Genomic DNA, 22184 nt, shown 5'->3' with positions numbered 1-22184 from the left:
GGTGAGTGGAACAGGGAAAAGCAAGAGGTGCATGCTTACACTGTCTGCAGCTTGTAAATCAGAAGAGATTGTGGGATGAAAGTCAATAGAGATATGAGAAGGACGATGAGGTAATAGGATATTGTCATCTTCTATGGTTTAGCTCTGCTACTGGCCATGGTTTCAGCCATGACCACTCAATGACTCTCAGCACCGTCTCCTCCTTTGAAGTAAGGACTTGCAGCCGTGCCTGTCCCCTGCCGGTTCAGCCCTTTTGCCTCCAGTTATGCGCCACCTTATTCTGCAAGAGAGAGTGAAGTGTGTCAGTGAGTGTGGTGCAATGTGTTTGAGTGATGTGGCCATCATGGTTGAATAGCTAGCAGTGTGTGCAAACTTTGAGATATGGTTACGAAGCTTGTAGCAGCGCTAAGTGCATAAGGTGACGGGAAGTTATGAATGTTGGATATCAGTCTTGATTGATGGAGATTGTTGGCAGTTGAGTGATGGGGGATGTGGTGTATTGAGCAGTGTGTGATGTGAGTGGTGCAGTTGGTAGGATATGGCATTTGAGGATGAATTCACTAACCTTGGCTATTTGTGTGAGGTTGAACCTTTTACAGCTCTGCATCCAGGTCCTCGGGGCTCGACTGCTAACATTGACCATCACAGCTATTTAGTCTCACAGCCTTTGCCAAGTTTGTCTGAAGAGTCTCCTGGTCCCCTGTGAACAGAAGACATCTCTTCTCCTCTCTGCCTCCTGTCCTAAGGCCTCCAGTGCAGCGTTGAAAAATCTTGGAGCCCAGTCTCTGCCATTATAGAGTGTTTCCACATCAAAATCACTCAGAATGACTTCCAGCACCTGCCCCAACCACAATGCACCTCCCCTTTAAGAGGTGCAGGCTAGCTTTAAGTAGTACAAACCCGACTTAATGCATTCTTGCCTCTCTCAATTTTGAAGCCCCTGCTCAGGCATGGAGCCGGTCAACAGCATGCTTAGCATTGGTTACACTCTACAATCATTTAGATTAGCAGGCAGCATGACATTTGCATGCTGTTTGCATCGGAAGAAATGGGTGCGGGTGCTCCTGTATTGGGATCCCTGCGTTTGTTTTCAGGGCCTGTTCAATTTTGTGCTTAATTTCAGTTTTTAAGGGCCAGTTTGCCTATCCTATGTTCTTAAGAAACACTCTATCCCAAGTCACATAGGAGAGGAAAGGGGAAGGAGATCCATCACACGTGGTCTCTGGCCCCATTACATTGCCATGTGATTTTTGGGATTTCCCAGGGAAGGCATGGGGAGTGCTTGTTCCAGCAAAAGGTGTAAGCAGGTGCAGGGAAGGTAATAAGGTGGTCGAGATTGTACATACCTCACCTTACCTTCTCAATGACAGAAGAAAATATACTCTGAGGGGTGTCTGGAAGAATGGGACTTTAGGCTCTTCACACGCTCCATCCTCAACAAAGGATCGGGAAGAACAAGACAGAAAAAACCAGAAGACCAAGAAGGTAAGTCAACTGTTTTTTTAGGGATAGCAGGACATGAATTGGCACTGGAGGCCTTCAGACAATTGTTTCTGGGCAGCGGCCAGGAAGTTCTGATGTTATTGGCCATTACCACTGCTACAGGCTGTTCTGGTGAAAGGTCCTGTCAAGGGCTGGGCACTCTCCTCAGGTGCACTGGGCCTAGACAACTAACCTGAACAAGAAGCATGGTAAGATTTAGCTCAGGTCTGGTAAAGTGCACTTCAGGTGTATTCTACCTGACCAGTGCTCCAGCAAGGGGAACAGAGTCAGGGCAAAAAAAAAAAAAATCAGCCTTTCGTTTTCCCTCTGCCCTAGTGCTGCACATTGGTTTACAGACTGTTATATTTTACCTAATGAGCACGAACATGGAAAATGGAACATCAGGGCAGAGAGAGTGTTTCGGGCTGATGGGTGCAGCACCGGAGGTATTAGTATTGTGGTGCACAGGAGGAGGGATGCCATGATTCCTCAAGGGCCACCCTCAGAAGGGAATGGGAGCAGTTGGCCAGGGAGGCCAATTCCGAGTCTGGACACGAGGACCTGGCAGTAGTGCTGCAAGAAGTCTAGTGACTACAAATGGGTGCTCATGGTCAGTGAGTGCATCCTCATATGGCTCAGTCACAGCATCCTCCGGAGGAGGTGAAAGAGTAATAGCACAACCCTAATGAAGAGGTCCCATACTTGATCTGATACTTACAGTCACCAGCTCAAGTACTGGCACTGTACATAGCTTGGAAGCATGTATAGAGTTGGGATCAGCATGTGGTGAGTCATTCGGGCATCAGTGGGCTGCAGCCAGGCCGGGGGAAAGGATGGTTCATTTGTTAGCTTGCCAGAGGGTGAGGCACTGACGGGTTCTGCTCCAGAGGACTCAGATGAGGCTGGCATGCAGGATAGTGCTGAATGGCATGCACGCTGAGACACTGGGTGCATTGGCTGGCCTGCCAGGCAGCCTCCTGTCACTGTCAAGGAGCATGGAGATGTCCAGCTCCAAGTTGGCAGAGGGCATTGCACAGAGCTTTCCGTCTCCACAGCCTTTTCTCCATCTTCCTGTGTCTGGACATGTCACCTAATCTTTGGCCCTCACTGTGAAGATGCAGCAACACTTTCTGGCAAATGTAGAAACTCACCACAACACCTCCCAAAGCACGTTCAGAGTACTTCCAGTGACATTGCAATAGCAGAGGCCTTACCTGCAATTTGAATGCTGGCCCTTTAACTAATGCTGGTGCAGGTCCCATATTGTAGTTTAGCACTTGTTTGCAGTTAGCAGCGTGACATGCAAATTCATGGCCTGGATCTGTGTGGTCCAAATTAGATAACCTGGCCTCACATCACAAGAACATAAGAAATCGTAGCAGGAATAGGCTGTTCAGCCCTTTGAGCCAGCTCTACCATTCAGTAAGATTATGGCTGATTTTCTACCTCAACCCCACCATCCTGCACTATCCCTATATCCTTATTCCCATAGTACTAAAAATCTATCAGCCTCTAATTTGAATATATTCAATGACTAAGCATCCACAGCTCTCTGGGGTAGAGAATTCCAAAGATTCACAACCCTTTGAGTGAAGAAGATTCTCCTTATCTCTGTCCTAAATAGCCGATCCCCTTATTTTGGAACAGTGACCCTGTGTTCTGGATTCCCCAGTCGGGGGAAACATTTCTCAGCATCTACCCTTTCAAGCCCCTGAAGAATTTTATATGTTTCAATTAGATAGGCTCTCATTCTGCTAAACTCCAGGCCTAGTCTACTCAATCTCTCCTGATAGGACAATTGCCTCATCCCAGGGATCAATCTATTGAGCCTTTGTCGCACTCACTCTAAGGTAAGTGTATCCTTCCTTAGGGAAGGAAACCAAAAGTATACACAGTATTCCAGATGTGGTCTCACCAAGGTCCAATATAATTACAGTAAGACTTCTTCACTCTTGTACTCTAATCCAGGGTTGTCCAACATATGGACCGTGAGCTAGGATCCGGCCCGCCAAAGGTTTCCATCCAGCCCGCGGCTGTTCCTCATTCTTGTCAATGCTCCATGAGTGGAGATGGGAAATTTTCTTTTGTCTTCCTGCAGAGTGACCTTTTTAAAAGCATCACACTGTCAGTTTCACAGATGACAGCTGCTGAAGCAGGAATGTGCTTCCTAACATCGGACAGATTTGGGGTTTTCTGATGTTTTTGAAAAGCCCACCGGAAAACTCCGAATCTGTCCTATATTGGGAAGCACATCCCTGCTTCAACAGCTGAGCTGTGAAACTCAGCGCAATGTTTTTAAACAAACTGACCAACCACAAAGCTGCTGTGCTGAGTGCTCCCGCTCAGTGCAACCATCAGAGAGAGACGGAGAGAGAGAGAGGAGGAAAACAGAGAGAGGGGGAGAAACAAAGAGAGAGGGGACAGGGAGAGAGGGGGGGAAAGCAAAGAGACGGGGAAACAGAAAGGGAGGGGGAGAAACAAAGAGAGAGGGGACAGAGGGGAAAACAAAGAGAGTGTGTGGGGGGAAAGTAGAGAGAGAGGGGAAACATAGAGGGACAGAGAGATTGAGTGGGGGGAACAGAGAGAGAGGGGGCAACAAAAAGAGGGCAGCACAGAGAGAGGGGGAACAATACAGAAATGGGGGAACACAGGGAGAGACAGAGAAGAGAGATAGGAACACAGGAAGATAGGAACAGGAGTAGGCCATTCAGCCCCTCGAGCCTGTCCTGCCATTCAATGAGATCATGGCTGATCCGCGGCCTAACTCCATATACCTGCCTTTGGCCCATATCCCTTAATATCTTTGCTTAACAAAAATCTATCTATCTCAGATTTAAAATTAACAACTGTTCCAGCTTCAACTGCTGTTTGTGGGAGAGAGTTCTAAACCTCTAAAACCCTTTGCATGAAGAAGTACTTCCTAACATCTCTCCTGAACGGTCTGGTCCTAATTTTTAGACTATACCCCCTAGTTTTAGAATCTCCAACCAGTGGAAATAGTTTATCTTTATCTAGCCTGTCTTTTCCTGTTAATATCTTGAATACTTCAATCAGATCACTCCTTAACCTTCTAAATTCTAGCAAAAACAGGCCTAATTTGTGTAATCTCTCCTCGTAACTTAACCCCTGTAGTCCAGGTATCATTCTTGTAAACCTACGTTGCACTCCCTCCAAGGCCAATATATCCTTCCTATCACTCCTGAAAGATGGACATCTATCCTGAATACTCTGCATCGCTACATCTTGCGAGGGCAGAGATTGACTACTTATACAAGCAAAAACAATGCCAGGTATGTCACTAAATCAGTTTTCAATATAATGGCGAGAAAGTAAGTGAATAAAATAGTCTTCTCATTTTAAGCTTCTTCACAAAAATGCACATTTGTTGTTTTTATTCGTAAGATAAATTTTTAACTTTAACTTTATCTTTCAAGATTTGCTCACCAGCCCCCTGGGCCGCGCAAAGATCACAATGCTGCCCTCTACCCGAAAAGGTTGGACCCCTGCTCTAATCCCTTTGTAATAAAGGCTAACATACCAATTACCTTCCTAATTGCTTGCTGTACCTTCATGTTAACTTTCTATGATTCATGCACAAGGACCACCAGCTCCCTATGAATACCAACACTTCCCAGCCTCTCACCATTCAGAAAATATTCTGCTTTTTTATTTTTCCTACCAAAGTATAGCTTCACACTTTACCCCATTGTATTCCACCTGCCACATTCTTGTTCACTCACCCAACCTGCCTGTATCCTTCTGCAGCCTCTTTGTGTCCTCCTCATAGCTTACTTTCCCACCTAACTTGGTATCGTTAGCAAGATGGATATGTTACACTCAGTCAGTAATACAGATTGTAAATAGCTGAGGTCCAAATAATGATCCTTGTGGTACCCCACTAGTTACAGTCAGACAACCCAAAAATGTTTCGTTTACTCCTAGTTTTTGTTTTCTGTCCATTAACCAATTCTCAATCCATGCTACTGTATTACCCCCAATCTCATGAGTCATAATTTTGTGCAATAACCTCTTGTGTGGAACCTTCTTGAATGTTTTTTGAAAATCCAATATACTACATCCACGGGCTCCCCCTTATCCATCTTATTATTTACACCTTCAAAAACCTCTAACAGATGTGTCGGACACAATTTCCTTTTCATTCATCCGTGTTGACTCTGCTTAATCGTACTTGGATTTTCTAAGTGCCCTGTTACCAAGTCCCTGATAATAGATTCTAACATTTTGCCTACTACTGATGTTAGGTTGACTGGCCTACAGTTCCCCATTTTTGCTCTTCCTCCTTTCTTAAATAGTGGGATTGTTTGCTACCTTCCAATCTGAGGGAACTGTTCTAGAATCTAAGGAATTCTGGAAGATCAAAACTAATGCATTCACTATCTCTTCAGCCATCTCTTTTAAAACCCTCAGATGCAGGTCATCAGGTCCAGGGGATTTGTCACCACTTAGTCCAATTAATTTCTCCAGTACTATTTCTTTATTTATACTGATTTTTTAAAGGTTCCTCATTCTTGCTCAACTCTTAGTTTCCTCTTATTTCCAGGATGCTTTTTGTGTCTTCTATCATGAAGACAGATCTAAAGTATTTGTTTAATGCCTCTGCCATTTCCTTTATTCCCTATTATAATTTCACCTTTCTCTGCCTTTACTGGGCCCACATTTACTTTCACTAGTCTTTTTCTATTTGCATACCTATAGAAGGATTTATAATCTGTTTTTATGTCTCCTGCTAGTCTACTTTCATATTCATTTTTACTCTTCTCAATTACTTGGTCCTCCTTTGCTGCATTCTAAAATCCTCCTAATCCTCAGGTTTACTGCTCTTTATGGCAACATTCTAAGCCTCTTTTTTTTGATCTAATACTATCTTTAACTCCTCTTGTTAGCCACAGTTGGACCACCTTTTCTGTGGGCATTTGTGCTTAAAGGATTTTTTATTTGTTGCAAATTATACATTAATTCTTTAAACACCAGGCATTGCTTGTCTACCATTTTATCTTTTCATGTAGTTTAATGTACGTTAGCCAACTTGCCCCTTGTACATGGTGTAGTTTGCTTTGTTTAGGTTTAAGACCCTTGTTTCGTACTTAACTCAATCACTTTCAAACTCAATATAAAATTCTATCATATTATGATCACTCTTGCCTACAGGCCCCTTTACTACAGGTTATTAACCCTTTCTCATTGCACAACACAAGATCCAATAGCCCATTCCCTAGTTGGCTCCTCAACATACTGATCTAGAAAACTATCCCATCAGTCAGTTGGGCTGTCTAACATAAGGATAGCGCTCCTTCACAGGCTTCCAGTCCACTTGGGTGCCTGCGGGGCTGCCCTTCTCAAGAAGTTGCACTATGAGGGCTGCACCGGAAGCAGCTGGCAGTGCTAGGCCTCCAGCAGCGCTACGGAGATGACATTCATGCCCAATCTCTCCTTTTGCAAAGGCACAGGCTCCTTGCTGAGATAATTGCATCATATTGTACCAGCAATCAGTAGCAGGAAGACTGACCAATTTTCCACACTCTATGCCATGGTGCTGAGGCCCATAGTGCTGGTCACTTCCCCAACACACAGCAGAAATAAATGTGGGACCATCTTGGTCTGTATCTTTGTGGCATTCTGCAACCCTACAACCCTTCAAGATGATGTGCTCCTTTAATTCTGGCCTCTTGTACATCCCCCACTCCCTCACCCCAACATTGGTGGCCCTGCCTTCAGCTATCCAGACCCTAAGCTCTGGAATTTCCTCCCTAAACATCTCTGCCTCTCTCCTTCTCTCTTCCCCTTTAAGGCACTCCTTGCAACCTACCTCTTTGACCAAGCTTTTACTCACCTGTCCAAGTAGCTCTTTATCTAGCTTGTCAAACTTTATCTGGTATTTCCTGTGAAGCACTTTGAGATGTTTTACTATGTTAAAGGTGCTATATAAATTCAAGTTGTTGTAAGGCTCAGCGATTCACTGGATAAATTTGCTGAGCTTTGGGAAAGCTCTTGTACAACAATTCAACTTGGACATAATGTTGGACAGTGTCTTTCAGATCAGTTGGAGCAAGTACAGTTAAGTGCTTTCATTTTGCCTATAGACAATATTCTGTGAACATGGCCACATTTTACTGAATCAATTTATTTTTATCATCATGCAGCACAAAGAATGTTGAGACAAGCATTTGAGACAAGGCAAACTAAAACTACTCACATCTACAAGCAACAACCTATTCATAAGTATCAGCTGATGAACATTTTTTTCAGTTTAATCGTTTTTCTTTCCCACAGAGACCATGGGCGTGAGTAGCCCTACATACCTTTTAGATGTATCTGTACTAAAGGCACTATGCTGGCAGTCTCATAACAAGTCAACACAGAAACAATGGGCTGCATATTTGGAAAGACATGGCATTCACTTTACAGCTTTATATATATTTAATAAGATTACAGGATTCTTTTCAAGGAAATCACAAAATCCACACATAGGCTATTGCTTTTGACATGAAAAACTAATTCCAGTCCTTTGTCACAATAAAAACTCTAAACTCACAAGTGATTTCTGTGAAATAATTTTTCAGGATTCTCTGTAGCTCGTCTTAGAAAAACACTAGGGATTCATCGGCAGCAGCAGGCTCATCCTTTGCCATGCCAATGACACGATTCTGCAACTCAGTGCACCATACTATTCAGAGGCTAAAACCGAAACAATCTACCCCTTGCCTTTGTTACACAATCCTGCATTCAAGAACTGCTGCAGGTTTAAAAAATATGTGAGCTTACTGCTGTTACAGCAACAGAGCAGCGTGCCAAATAGCCACTGAGAGATACAGCTGCCTTCAGAAATCTCTTGAGTACGGCAATAAAACATCGAAGAGAAACAAGGAATATTCTAAAATTATTCGCAAGTATTCAGCATAAATAGAAATCAAGGAAATAGAATTAACATTGGAAGCAGGGTGGAGCTGAAATAATTTTGTTTAGGCTGTGCAGGTGATTTTGCAGGGCCAAACCCCAGTCTGTTTTTAAATGGTTATCTGTACATCCCCATGGAATGGAGGGCAGGCAGGTCAATCTGAAAGACAAATGGAGCAATTTTAACCTATCCTGCCCTTCAGATGCCATGCTAGTTTTACAGCACATCTGATTTAATCTTGATTGAAGTCAATGGAGAGTGATATTGGGAGGGATGTAGAACCGGTACTGCATCCAATCCAATGGGATTCCCGTTGGCTGGGTTTGGTTAAAATAATCCCCAACATCACAAATGAGTCATTCAGACATGCTTTAGTACAATCCAGAAGGAGCCCATTATTACTATTCAATCATTTTCAGCTACTCTTTGAACCACCACATTGTGTTTTCTTTTATTTGAGGTTTCACAAGTTGCTGTACTGGGACACACGGTGGTAGACAAATCTCACAAAGTGAGTGGCAATTATTGAGGTTGCTCTCAATCAGACCTGATATTTGTCCACTGAGTTACAGTGGATGGTATTGAGTCTTGGACCAGTCACATAAATACTGTGGCTGCAACAGCAAGTCAGAAACTGTGTATTCTGCGGAGAGTAACTCACCTTCTGACTCATCAAAACCTTTCCACCAACTACAAAGCGCAAGTCAAGAGAGTGTTTTTTTTATTTGTTCACAGGATGTGGCTAGCAAGGTCAGCATTTGTTGCCCATCCCTAACTGTGATTGGAAAGATGGTGAGCCACCTTCTTGAACTTCTGCAGCCCATGTGATGAAGGTACTCCCTCAGTGCTTTTAGGGAGGGAGTTCCAGGATTTTGACCCAGCGCTGATTAAGGAACAGCAATATAGTTCCAGGTCAGAATCGTGAGTCACTTGCAGTGGAATTTGCAGGTGGTGGAGTTCCCATGCACACACTGCCCTTGTCTTTCTAGCTGGTAGAGGTTGCAGGTTTGAGAAATGCTATTGAAGACATCTTGTCGATGGTACATACTGCTGCCGTAGTATGTAATTGCACTAGACAGAGTACAGAGGAGATTTACGAGGATGTTGCCAGGACTGAAAAATTGCGGTTATGAGGAAAGATTGGATTGGCTGTGGTTGTTCTCCTTGGAACAGAGGAGGCTGAGGGGAAATTTGTTTGAGATGTACAAAATTGTGACATGACCTGGATAGAGTGGATGGGGAGGGCCTATTTACCTTAGCAGAGAGATCAGTGACTAGGGGGCATAGATTTAAAGTGATTGGTAGAAGGATTAGAGGGAAGATGAGGGAAGTTTTTTTCACCCAGAGGATGATGGAGGTCTGGAACTCACTGCCTGAAAGAGGCAGAAACCCTCATCTCATTTAAAATATGTTTGGATGTGCACATGAAGTGTCATAACCTGCAGGGCTACGGACCAAATGCTGAAAGTGGCAATAGGCTGGGTGTTTTCTTTTGGCCGGCGCAGACACAATGGGCCAAGTGGCCTCTTTCTGTGCCATAGACTTTCTATGATTCTATGATTCTAAATGATGTCAAGTAGTTTATACTCGCATGTTGGTCCTCTCACCACCTGCTGCAGGCCCAGTTTGGCAGTTATGTCCTTCAGGACTCAGTCAGCTCGGTCAGTAGTGGTGCTACTGAGCTAATCTTGGTGGTGGACATTGAAGCCCCCCCACCCAGAGTACATTCTGTGCCCTTGCTACGCTCAGTGTTTCTTCCAAGTGGTGTTCAACTGTATTAATTGATCAGCTGAGGGGGGGAGATAGGTGGTAATCAGCTATGTTTGTCCTGATGCAATGAGACTTCATGAAGTCCAGAGTCAATATTAAGGACTCTCAGGGTCACCCCCATGACTGTATATCACTGTGCTGCCATCTGTGGTGGGTGTGTCCTGCCGGTGCAACAGGACATACATAGGGATGGTGATGCAGGAATCTGGATGTTGGTTGTAAAGTATGTTTTTGTGAGTATGACTGAGCTGTGGCTGATTATGGAATACTCTCCACTTGCTTGCACAAGTGCAGTTCCAATAATACTGAAGAAGCTCGACACCATCCAAGATAATGCAGCCCACTTGATTGGCATCCCATTCGCCACCTTAAGCATTCACTCCCTGCACCACCGGCACACAGTGGCAGCAGTATCTTCTTCTTCTTAGGCCGTCCTTCAAGATCGAGGATCACTTGCTTCAACTCTGGTTCTGTATGTTTTAATATGGATAAAGTGTCTGATGCGTGAACCGCAGACTCTACCACATGTAGGGCAGGTGGTGTTTGAAGAGTTGAATAGGCAAGTTACGTGGGGGACTGAGCACTCCTTCCACTGCCTGGACTTGGCCTCCGCGTGCTCCTGTCGATGTCTCCCAAGGGGCTTTGTGTCTTCCAGAATGTTCCTCCTCCATTTTGAGCAGGCCGGGGATTCCTATGAATTAGTGAGGATCTTAGATCTCTTAAGAGATGCTTTGAGAACACCTGTAAAGTATTTCCTCTGTCATCCTGGGAGTCTCTTGCCCCAGCGATGTACGGAGTAAAGCAGTTGTTTCGGGAGCATGGTGTCAGGCATGAAACAACATGATTGGCCCAGCGAAGCTGCTTTTGGGAGATTAGCACCTCAATGCTGGGAATGTTGGCTTGGGATAGGAGGCTGACATTAAACCACTAATCCTCCCAACAAATTTGAAACATTTTTGGAGAGACAGTGGTGGTGGTATTCTCCAGTGCCTTGAGGTGCCTGCTGTAGATTGTTCAAGTCTCTGAAGCATATAGGAGCACCGGAATCACCGCTGCCTAATAAACCATGACTTTAGTCCCAGGTTTGAGGTCCTGATCCTTGAATACTCTTTTCCCTAGCCATCCGAAGGTTGAGCTGGCACATTGAAGACATTGGTAAATTTTGTCATCTATGCCTGCCTTCACTGAGAGGAGACTCCCAAGATATGGAAAGTTGACTACATTTTCCAGGGTCTCATCATGGATCTTGATCAATGTTGAGTGATGTTGTGCTGCAGGAATGGGTTGCTTTCTGGGTAAGGCCCATCCTCTCATATGCTTTGGTGAAGAAATTAACAATGATTTGGAGCTCAGCCTCCTGGTGAGCACAAATACAAGCGTCGTCTGTGTACTGAAGCTCCATAACTGAGGTTGGAGTGACACTGGTTTTGTACTGGAGGCAATGAAGGTTGAATAATTTCTTGGCCATCCTATAAATTATCTCCACTCCTGTGGGGAGAATGCTGGAGCTGAGGTGCAGAACTATGGCAAGAAAGATTACAAAGAGGGTTGGTGCAAATGACACAGCCTTGTTTGACCCCAGTCTTCACTGAGATAGGGTCCATGATTGTTAATTGTACATCAATTGTGTTTAATTCTATGTAGGTGGAGGGTGTTAATTGGGGTCTTACTTGAGCACATTTATGGATACACTTACTGAAACTGAGTAAGGAGCTATATGTCTATAACCTTTACTCTGAATAAATCTAAGACTGTGTAAAGATTGGCTCCAGTTTCATCATTCAACTGGCTTTCTGCAGTATAACAATAGTTGTCCCATTAGTAAGGATCACACTTGCATGTCATCATGTAGTAGAGAAGGGTGGGGACAAATTTCTGAGGGCAGCCAAATTTGAGGAGGACTCTCCATAAACTCTCATGATTTATGGAGCCAAAAGCTTTCACAAGGTTGGAAAAGGTTCTGCATAGCAGTTGTTGCTCCCTACATTTTTCTGGATTTTGGGTGGAGTAATTTCTCCTCATCTCAGTCCTGAAGAATTGGCCCCTTATCCTGAGACTGTGTCCCTGAGTTCTAGATTCCTCAACCAGTGATAAAAATCTCTCAGTTTCTACCCTATCAAGCCCTTTCAAAATCTTGGATGTCTCAGTTAGATCGCCTCTCATTCTTCTAAACTCCAGAGAATGTAGGATTGAGAAGGATCCTTGCAGTGATCTTCCCTTGAATTGCCACAACTGGATTTGTCTTCTTTCCTGAAGATGGTCATGACTACAGCATCCCTCAGATCCCCTGGCATGTGCTCCACTTCCCAGATGAGGGATATGAGGTTGTACTATTACGCCAAGAGCATATCTCTGCTGTGTTTTAGGCTTGCAGCAGGGATTCTGTCTGCTCCCAAGGTCTTGTTGTGTTTCAGCTGATGAATGTCTTTTTTAACTTCATTTTGGGCCAGGGTAGCATTGAGACTGAGCCAGGTAGTGTACTGAGGGATGGAGTCGATGACACTCAGGTCAAAGACTGAGGAGCTCTTTGAAAGTTCCCTCCAATGGGCACTGACTGTCTCCCTGTCTTTGATGAGCTCTTCTCTGTTCTTGGCTCTCAGCGGGGTGGGCTCTAGGATGTTTGAGCCATGGACAGTCTTAACAGCACTGAAGAACCCACCCATGTTGTGGTTGTGTGCAAGCTGTTGGATTTCCCATGCTTTTTCCACCTGCCATTTGTTCCTCATGCCTCGGGTTTGTTGTTGTACTGCTGCCTTCAGATAGCCATAGGCTAGCTGCTTCTCTCTTGAAGTGTAGTGATGTTTCCAGTCTATGAACATTTTGCATTTACGCCCAATTAGCTCCTGTATCTTTTTGACATTCTTGCCAAACCAGTCTCTGTATTTCCTGGTAAAGAAGCCAAGAAACTCTTCACAGGTGCTGATTAAGGTTGGACTTTAGAGTGGACCAGGCATTGTGGACATACTGCGGCTTCAGTTGGCCTAGAACAGAGGTTGCCTGTGAGGCACTGGTTGATGAGAGCTGCCTTTGTGGGAGCTTTGAGACTTTTAATGTTAATTTTTTTGTGGCAGTGTTTCTGTTGCCTGTTTTTTTTTTAGAGATACAGCACTGAAACAGGCCCTTCAGGCCACCGAGTCTGTGCTGACCATCATCCACCCATTTATACTAATCCTACACTAATCCCATATTCCTACCACATCCCCACCTGTCCCGATATTTCCCTACCACCTACCTATACTAGGGGCAATTTATAATGGCCAATTTACCTACCAACCTGCAAGTCTTTTGGCTTGTGGGAGGAAACCGGAGCACCCGGAGAAAACCCACGCAGACACAGGGAGAACTTGCAAACTCCACACAGGCAGTACCCAGAATTGAACCCGGGTCGCTGGAGCTGTGAGGCTGCGGTGCTAACCACTGCGCCATTAGGGGTCAGATTGATGGGGATGATAGATTGGATTAGGCAGTGATTGGTGCAGCAGTCGTCAGCACCAGTCATGGCGTGAGTGACACAAACATCCCTATGATCTCTCACTCGAGTGTCAGTGCTTAAATCCTGGGTGTTGCCATGAGGTCTTGTGCTTGTTTCTTTGACAAAACTGTGTGTTGGTTATGACAAGGTAATATTCTAACCATTGCGTCAGAAGAAGGACTCCTTCGGAGTTTGCTTTCCCTACTCCTTCCTTGCCAATCACACCCTTTCAGAGGTTCATGTCCTTCCGGACTCTAGCATTAAAGTCACCAAGGAGAATCAGATTGTCCCCTGCTGGGAACTGGGTTAGGGATTGCTCGATACTGGAGTAGAATCCCTCTTTGGCCTCGCCTGTTGCATCCAGGTTAGGAGCCTGTGTGCTGACAACAGTGGTGTACTGATTCCTTGTTAGGGCGCCAGAGGATCATGAGGTGCTCGCTTATCCCACAGGGGGAGTCACTGAGACACCAGACAAGCTCGATCTTGATGGTGAAACCCACCCCATGAAAGCGCCATTCCTCTTCTGGATTGACTTCCAGAAAAAGGTGTACCTGCCGCCATGTTCCTTGAGCTGGCCTTCTCTTGCCCACCATGTCTCACTTAGGGCAGTGAGATCAATGTCATGGTACCTGAGTTCCCAAGCTATGATCGTGGTGCGGTGCACAGGTCTGTTGTTGTTGGAGTTGTCCATGAGGGTCCTGATGTTCCAGGTCCTGAGCTTCATTTTGAGGAGTGAAAGATGCCTGTGGGTGATTTCCTTTGATGTGCGGTGGCCGTTGCACACCAGCTACCACACGGTTTGGATAGAGCTACGTCTTGATCCAATGGCAACGAGGTCCTAGACGATTGGAGACCAGACCCTGCTGCATAACATTAACACAGCCAACAGAGACACACACCAGGTGTGTAGACAGGCACAGAGACACGCACAGATTCCCCACACCCCCCAGCCTGCTCCAACCCTAAAAATACCATAACCCTAAATGCATTAATTACACACCTAACCACCCCAAGAAAACTCTAAACCTAAAACTTAAACCTTCAAAATCTAAAAGGTCTTAAAAAAAAACAAGTCCCTAAAAAATACACTAAAACCCTAAAATCATGTGATGTCTCTCAAAAAATCTGAAATCTAAAATCTAGGGGGAAACAAATACATTGTGGTTGTTTTCCACAATGTGTCGCAAAGTATTCAGCACAGTTATCGGACCCCAGAACCCAGACCCTCCCCAGCTCTCCCAGGCTCTGGACCACCGGCTTTCCCTGACTCTAGGCCCCGGGATCTCCCCAGCTCTGGGTCCGGGGCACTCCTCGGCTCTGGACCCTGGGATCTCCCTGGCTCTGGGTCCTAGGATTTCCCTGGCTCTGGGCCCTGGGATCTCCCCAGGCCCCAGGCTCCACCCGGCTTCATGGCCCAGGCTCTCCCAGGCTCCGGGCCCCCGATCTCTCCAGCTCTGGGCCCCGGGATCTCCCCAGCTCCAGGCCATGGGATCTCCCCGGCTCTCTGCCTCAGGATCTCCCTGGCTCTGGGCCGTGGGATTGCCCCAGCTCTGAGCCAGGGATCTCACTGGTTCTAGGCCCTGGCATCTCCTCGGCTCTGGGCCCCGGGATCTCCCGGCTCTGGGGCCCAGGCTCTTCCTAACCCTGGTCTCCAGACACCTGTCTCTATCATAGTCTTGCTGTCCCTGTGCCCGGGGTCTTGGGTCAGGCCTGCGCTGATCTGCCCTGAGCTGTGGTGAGTGTCGGCCCCGCTTGCCTCCATCACTCGCACAGCTCCATCATGAGTCCAGCATTCACCTCATTCCACAGAGAGGCTGCAATGTATAGATGCACTGCAGCAACTCACTTCTTTGACAGCATCACCCAAACCCACTACCTCCACCACCTAGAAGGAGAAAGGCAGCAGGCACATGAGTTCCAAGTTACACACTTTCTTGACTTGGAAATATATCAGCATTGCTTCATCGTTGCTGGTTCAACATCCTGCAACACCCTCCCTAGCCGAACTGCGGGAGCATCTTCACCACACAGGCTGCAGTGGTTCAAGAAGGCGGTTCACCACCAACTTCTCGAGGGAAATTCGAGATGGACAATAATTGCTGACCTTGCCAGCAATGCCCTGGCATCCTATGAATGAATTTTTTAAAATGCTAATTTCTTTAAGAATCTCAGGCAAGATATGTGGCACAGTAGCACTTTTACAGTGCCAGGATGATGGAATGCAAATTCAGTTCCTACCTGTCTGTTGATGAAAATAAATAACTTGAATGGAAATAGCACCTTCCACAACCTCAGGATGTCCCACAAAACGTGACAACAAATGAAATACTTCTGAAGTGTTGTCACTGTTAGAATGTAGGGAAATTGCAACAACCAATTTTCACACAGTAAGGTCCATAAATAGTAATGGAATGTATGACCAGTTAATCTGTTTTAATATTGTCGGTAAAGGAAAAATATTGGCCAGGACACCAGGAGAACTTCCCCATGCTTCTTCAAAAAGTGCCATGGGATTTTTTTTACATCCACCTGAGAGGACAGATCTGGCCTTGGTTTAACATTTCAATTAAATGTCTCAAGGGGGCAGTGTGTCATTGGTGTCAGTATGTCATTCAGACAAGTCACAATCTTCACCAATTTTCTTTGCTGAAACAAACTCAACAGAAACCAAGAAAAAGCGAAAGGCAGTGAAATTTGGCTTCATAGTGTGTGTTTTGTCAGCGTTATGGGTGGTGTTTTCCCTCCACAATGGTGTCTCTGGTGCCGATACACAGTTCTGGCGCTCGCCACACTGGACGCCATTTTGGTGAGGGTGTGAGCATGCATGCAGGCAATGTCCTCTGGAGGGATGCAGAGTTGTTGCGCCGATCAGCGTGTAATGCCGGCTTGATACCAGTGCTGCCATTTTGTAGCTTTTTGGAGCTCAGTGCTCCAACTAGGGCTGCGCAGTGGTTAGCACCGCAGCCTCACAGCTCCAGGGACCCGGGTTCGATTCTGGGTACTACCTGTGCGGAGTTTGCAAGTTCTCCCTGTGACCGCGTGGGTTTTCGCCGGGTGCTCCGGTTTCCTCCCACAGCCAATGACTTGCAGGTGATAGGTAAATTGACCGTTGTAAATTGCCACTAGTGTAGGTAGGTAATAGGGAATATGGGATTACTGGAGGGTTAGTATAAATGGGTGGTTGTTGGTCGGCACAGACTCGGTGGGCCGAAGGGCCTGTTTCAGTGCTGTATCTCTAAATAAATGAAATAAATAAATAAACTAATACCCTGTCCTGATCCTCCAGCCTCCCTTAACCTTGCATGGCTGAACAAACATTCAGCAGCATGAAGGACCCCCTCCCCCGACTAGGGCTGTTTAAAGGGATCATCAACTACTTTCAGTTACGGATTGATTTCTATTGGCTGTTGTTGCAATTGTAGAAGTGTTTGCTGGTTTCCAGAGCTGTTTATAGTTGCTGATGTCTATGTGGATTTTGTTCTGACTTCAAGGATTCTGCACAAACCACTTGCTCCCAAACATGGTGCAGTGGTTTGCAACCCCCTTAGACTACAGCGTGCAGATCAAGAATTGGTCTCTTCCATCACCAATGATCATGCCAGCTACCGTAGAAACAAGTCTTCCCATGATCTTGGCTTGTGAAGAATGTTCCATCAGACTACAGCATGACAGGAAAAATGAGTGGAGGTGACACAGAGCAGGCTAAACTGCTCGAAGAGGGAGGAGGAGGAGGAGAAGGGCTCTCAGCAGGAGTCCATAGGCACCCAGGGTACTCAGGGAGCATATCTTCTACCTGAAGCTCAGAAAGGAACAGTGTGTCAGATTCTCTACTTCACTATGAAGGTCCTCACTGAAAACTGTTACCTGCTGCAGCCATAACTGCAACATCAGAGTAGGCCAGGGACGGCATTTCTAGTGGCTGCGAAGAAGACCATGGCCATGAGCTTTTATGCATCTGGCACCTTCCATGCTGGAAGCTGGAGTTATTTGCAACATTTCCCAGTACATCATCCACTGTTGCATTAGGGAGGTCACTGAGACTCTATTGCCGGTATTTTATGGGGCCCCAGGGAGCAGATGGAGAGGTGGGAGTGGGGGGGAAGGGGTCCTAAAAAATCAGGTGGGAGGGCGGTGGATGGCGTACCAGTCACCTTCCTGACACCCCTGGCATTTTGCCAGCGGTAGGGAAGGTGGTGGACAGCCCTCCCACCCAGAGGCCAATTGAGGCCCTTAAATGGCCAATTAAGAGCCACGTAAGGGCTTTCTCCCATCACTACTTGTATTTTACCAACAATGGGGGGGGGGGGGGGGAAGCCCTCCCCCATGTGGTGAGACCACCAGTTATACCCCAGTAGCCTCCCTGCTGAGGCATCAGCAGACGCTGCACCATCGTCAGGTCTACAAGTGTGGTGATAGAGTTGATCACCATTTCCATGCTGAAAAGGATGGGCTCCAATTTCTGCACAAAGCCCAGTGCATGTTGGTGCCTGATAATGACTGCAGACTTATTGGCAGGCCTGACAATGCACCAAAGCATTTCATTGTGCATACCTATCAGCCTTTTTTCTGTACGCTTCCCCACTGAAGTCCTCATCTGAGTCCTCTGCAGCAGAATTCATGTGCGACTTCACCCTTTGGCGAGCTGGTACCTGCGCTACTATTGTCTCCAGCCTTGACTGCAGGCCACTCTTGCCCATTGTTATGCAGATCCCGCCTCAGTGCTACCCTCTAAAGTACACGCACTGTCAGCATCTGAGCTGTGCGAGAGCGAGTTACAATGTCCATTCTTCATCACTGTCTTCCTGCTCTTCCACCTCTTTCTCCTCCACCACTGCCTGACCAGCTTGCAGCTTTTGGGTATTGGAAAGGAGAAAGGCACAAGGGTAGGGTTGTGCTGAGGGGGTGGGGAGGGGGGGTGGGAAAAGCAAGAGCAAGCTTACGACATATACACCTTGGAGATCAGAAAAGATTAAGAGATGAGGGGGAAGGGGGAATGTAAGCAGGAGGATTATGTATCAGGATACCGTCATCTTTGATGCTTTCAGCCCTATCGCTGGCCACGGTCTTAATAATGGCCGCACCAATAATGGCAACCATTAGGGGCAGTCATGCCTGTCCCCTGCTGGTTAGGTGCTGCCTCCTGTCATGCAGCATCTTGTCCAGTAAGAGAGAGGGAAGTCTGTCAGTTAGTGTGGTGCAATGTCCTCACTGTTTGGGTGATGTTGCTGTCATGGTTGAATAGCTGGCGGTGTGTGCAAGCTGTGAGATGTAGGTATGAGGCTTGCAGCAGTGCAAAGTGTGTGAGGGTGAGGTGAATGTTAGATATGAGGCTAGTGCAGTAGTTGGTGGGATATGGCACTTGAAGATAAATTCACAGACCTTGATGATTCATGTGAGGCCAATGAACTTCCTGCAGCACTGCATCCAGGTTGTCAGGGCTAGACTGCTGGCAATGACTACCACGGCTATCTGCTCTCACTGCCTTTGCCAAGTTTGTCTGGGAGGCCTCCTGGTCCCCTGTGGTGAGAGGATCTCTCTCCTCCTGTCCTGATCCTTCACTAAGGCATTCAGAGCAGCATCAGAGAACCTTGGAGCATGCTCCCTACGCTGTTGCACCATAATTCAGTGCTCTTACTCAGATTCTTTTCTGCAACCAGTTCCAGCACCTTCTCGAACCAGAATGCAATTCTCTTTAAGAGGTGCAGGATAGCTTTAAGAGTTGCAGGCTAGCTTTTACTGGTGCTTACTTGGGCCCCCTTGCATCGAATGCAACTGCCACTGGTTAATTACACATTGTGATACCCATGCCCATTTTCAGGCTCGGTCCAGTTTCACAATCAGTTTTCACATTCTGAAATAGACTGAGTATACGAATCTCAGCGTTAGGAATATGTGGGTTGAATTTATAAAGGGACTCCAATCTCCCAGTACTTCTCCAGGTTTTTCACCAATCACCTGCCTAAGTTATTGTGGAAAAGTGGGAGAACTCCTTTTACCCTTGGATATGCCAGAGTGTATCAATAGAAAAATTCAAGATAATAAAGATCGACAAACCTTCATAAAGTGTGCCCTGAGAACTGAAATGAGGAGAAATTTCTTCACTCAGTGGACAAGGAATTTTTGGAATTCTCAACCCCATTGAGAATATTCAAGACTGAGGCCGATAGATGTTTGGGCACCAAGGGAATCAAGGGATAAGGGATATGGTGGGAAAGTAAAGTTGATGTGCAAGAATGGGCTACTCCTGCTCCTATTACTGATGCTGGTATGTTCTTGCGAGCATTTTTTTTGTTCAGTCAACTTTGAACAAATTGAAATGCGGGGAAAGAAATTTGTCGTTGCCCAGTTTCAGGTGTAAAGGCAGCCAGAGACCCTGAAAAATAGCCTGACCAGTATCATCATGGAAATCTTTCAGGTGTTCTTGGGTGTAGAACATTTGTCCCTGAAATTGGACTTTGTTGCACCCGTTTGTAAAAGGTCCAATTTTAACTCCATAGTTTTCTCTTTTGATGGTTTCTGACTGAATTTCTTTCCTATTTTGCCAGAAAAATGAGGATAGATTTTTTTGAGTCCTCATCTGTGAAGAATATACATATCAGAAAATTACAGGTGTGCTGTCCGCATAATTCTCTGTCACAATCACAAACAGGGAAGTGGAAAAATTATCCATTAACTGCTTGCTGGTGTATGATTCTATGGGTGCCGGCACTCTCTAATGAGCATTATTTATGGGTGTATTGTGTTACAGCCACGTGGTGAGGGATGTGGGTCTTCCCACTGTTCAACTCCCACCCGACCGCATCAGGTGTTTTTTGATATTTGGATTTAAGCCTTTTGTGTTTTATTTGTCAAATAAACAGACAGTGACAGGTTTTCTTGTAGGTTTAATCAGAAGATTAATTATTTATTGAGCATTGTCCCGAAATTGTCACAACCGCATCCACTCACGCATTCACTATCACATGCATTCTCAAGAAAAGATAGATAGAAAAGTACAGGGTAAAAATGGTTCAGAGTTCAGGTTGTAAAAGTCTGTTGTTTCAGGAATAACGTGTGGAATCCTCTCGGAAGGTGAATTTTACAGTTACAGGCCTGGTGCTGGTTGCCTGGTAATTGCTGGGCTGTTGCAGCCTTCTGGCAGTCCACTCCGGTTGAACAAGGTGCTGATGGCTTAGTTCAATTCTCACAGGTAGTTTTTACAAAGGCACTCTCTTGTCTCTGCTCATCACAGCAGGTCTCAGCTGTGTTGGCTGGATATGATCTCTGTCTTTTTCTCTCTCTCTCTGTCCCAGCCTGGCTGGAATTCAAGATGGCTTATTGTTGCTGTACTGTGAGAGCTGAGAAAAGATCAGTGATGTTGTCTCTGGTCCTGTCCTGAAAAGACTGCCCCTCTGTTCCTCAAAACGATTATCTTTTAAGGTGAATATTTTCACAAGGATTGGCCTCACCCATGTGACTTCAGGTTTCAGTCCCAGCTGGGCTGTATAATGGCCTTGATGATGGCCCCATTTCTGAAGAGATGAGGATGATTCACACTCCATTGTAATGGAGGTTATTCAGAGATAAGGGGCTGAATTTTGTTGAGTTCCTGACATCAGGATCCATGGTGGGGAGGGCGGGGAGGGGGTGGGCCAGAAAATCATACTGGCAGCGGCTTACCACGGGGCCTGACGCTGGGAGTGCCGGGCCTGATCTTCCCAGCGGTGGCAAGGCTCTGTGGCGGATCCCCCGCCGCTGGGTGACGGGACCTGACTTTAAATATTGAAATAAGGTAAATGAATACATTTAAATAAAATTGACAGCGATCTTACTGGCTGGACGGGATCTTCCATGTGGCTGCCAGCACTCACATGCCTTTACTTTCCCGTCCAGGGAAAGCTGCCGCAACCGAGGTGGGGAAGGGGGGTACTGAGGATTTTTTGTGTGTTGGGTTGGGGGGGGGGGGGTCAAATCAGCATGTTTAGTGTAGAGGAGGGGGGAAGGAGTGTCCTCTGCACTTTGAATAGTTGTTAGGGGGAGAGGGCAACTATTATATGTAAGTGTTATTATGGGGGAGGAAAGGGTCAGTTTTTTTTACGGTGTACTGGGGGGTTTGGGTTTAAATATTTAAATTTAGCGGCAGGTCTGGCTGCCCTTTAAAAATGGTGCCAGCACCTGCACAGAGACAGCTGACGCTGTTGCCAGCACACAGAGCTCGCCCCCACCATGTGTTTGGGGGAGGGCAGACTGACCAGCGTATTATCGAGCCACCGCATGCTAGGTCACGGCGGCATGTCAGCGCGTGGCTTGCACGTGTGGGCCGCCTATATTTTGCCCGCCGCCGCTCCCAGTGGTAGAAGGGTTAAATCCAGCCCAAGAAGTCTGAGGAAGGTCTTGTCTCTTTGGGCTGGATTTTACCAAGCCGTCGGCATCAGGCTCAATGGCGGAAGGTTGCCTGAAGATGGGTCCGGAAAAGACGCGCCACAGATCTCGATGCCAGGAGCGCCCAGCCTGATCTTCCCGGCAGCGGTGAGGCTCCATGGCAGCACACCTACCCTCCACCCC

The sequence above is a fragment of the Heterodontus francisci genome, chromosome 10, assembly GCF_036365525.1.
Source record: "Heterodontus francisci isolate sHetFra1 chromosome 10, sHetFra1.hap1, whole genome shotgun sequence".
In the NCBI taxonomy this organism is placed as follows: Eukaryota; Metazoa; Chordata; class Chondrichthyes; order Heterodontiformes; family Heterodontidae; genus Heterodontus; species Heterodontus francisci.
Note: the sequence above shows the minus strand (reverse complement) of the source record.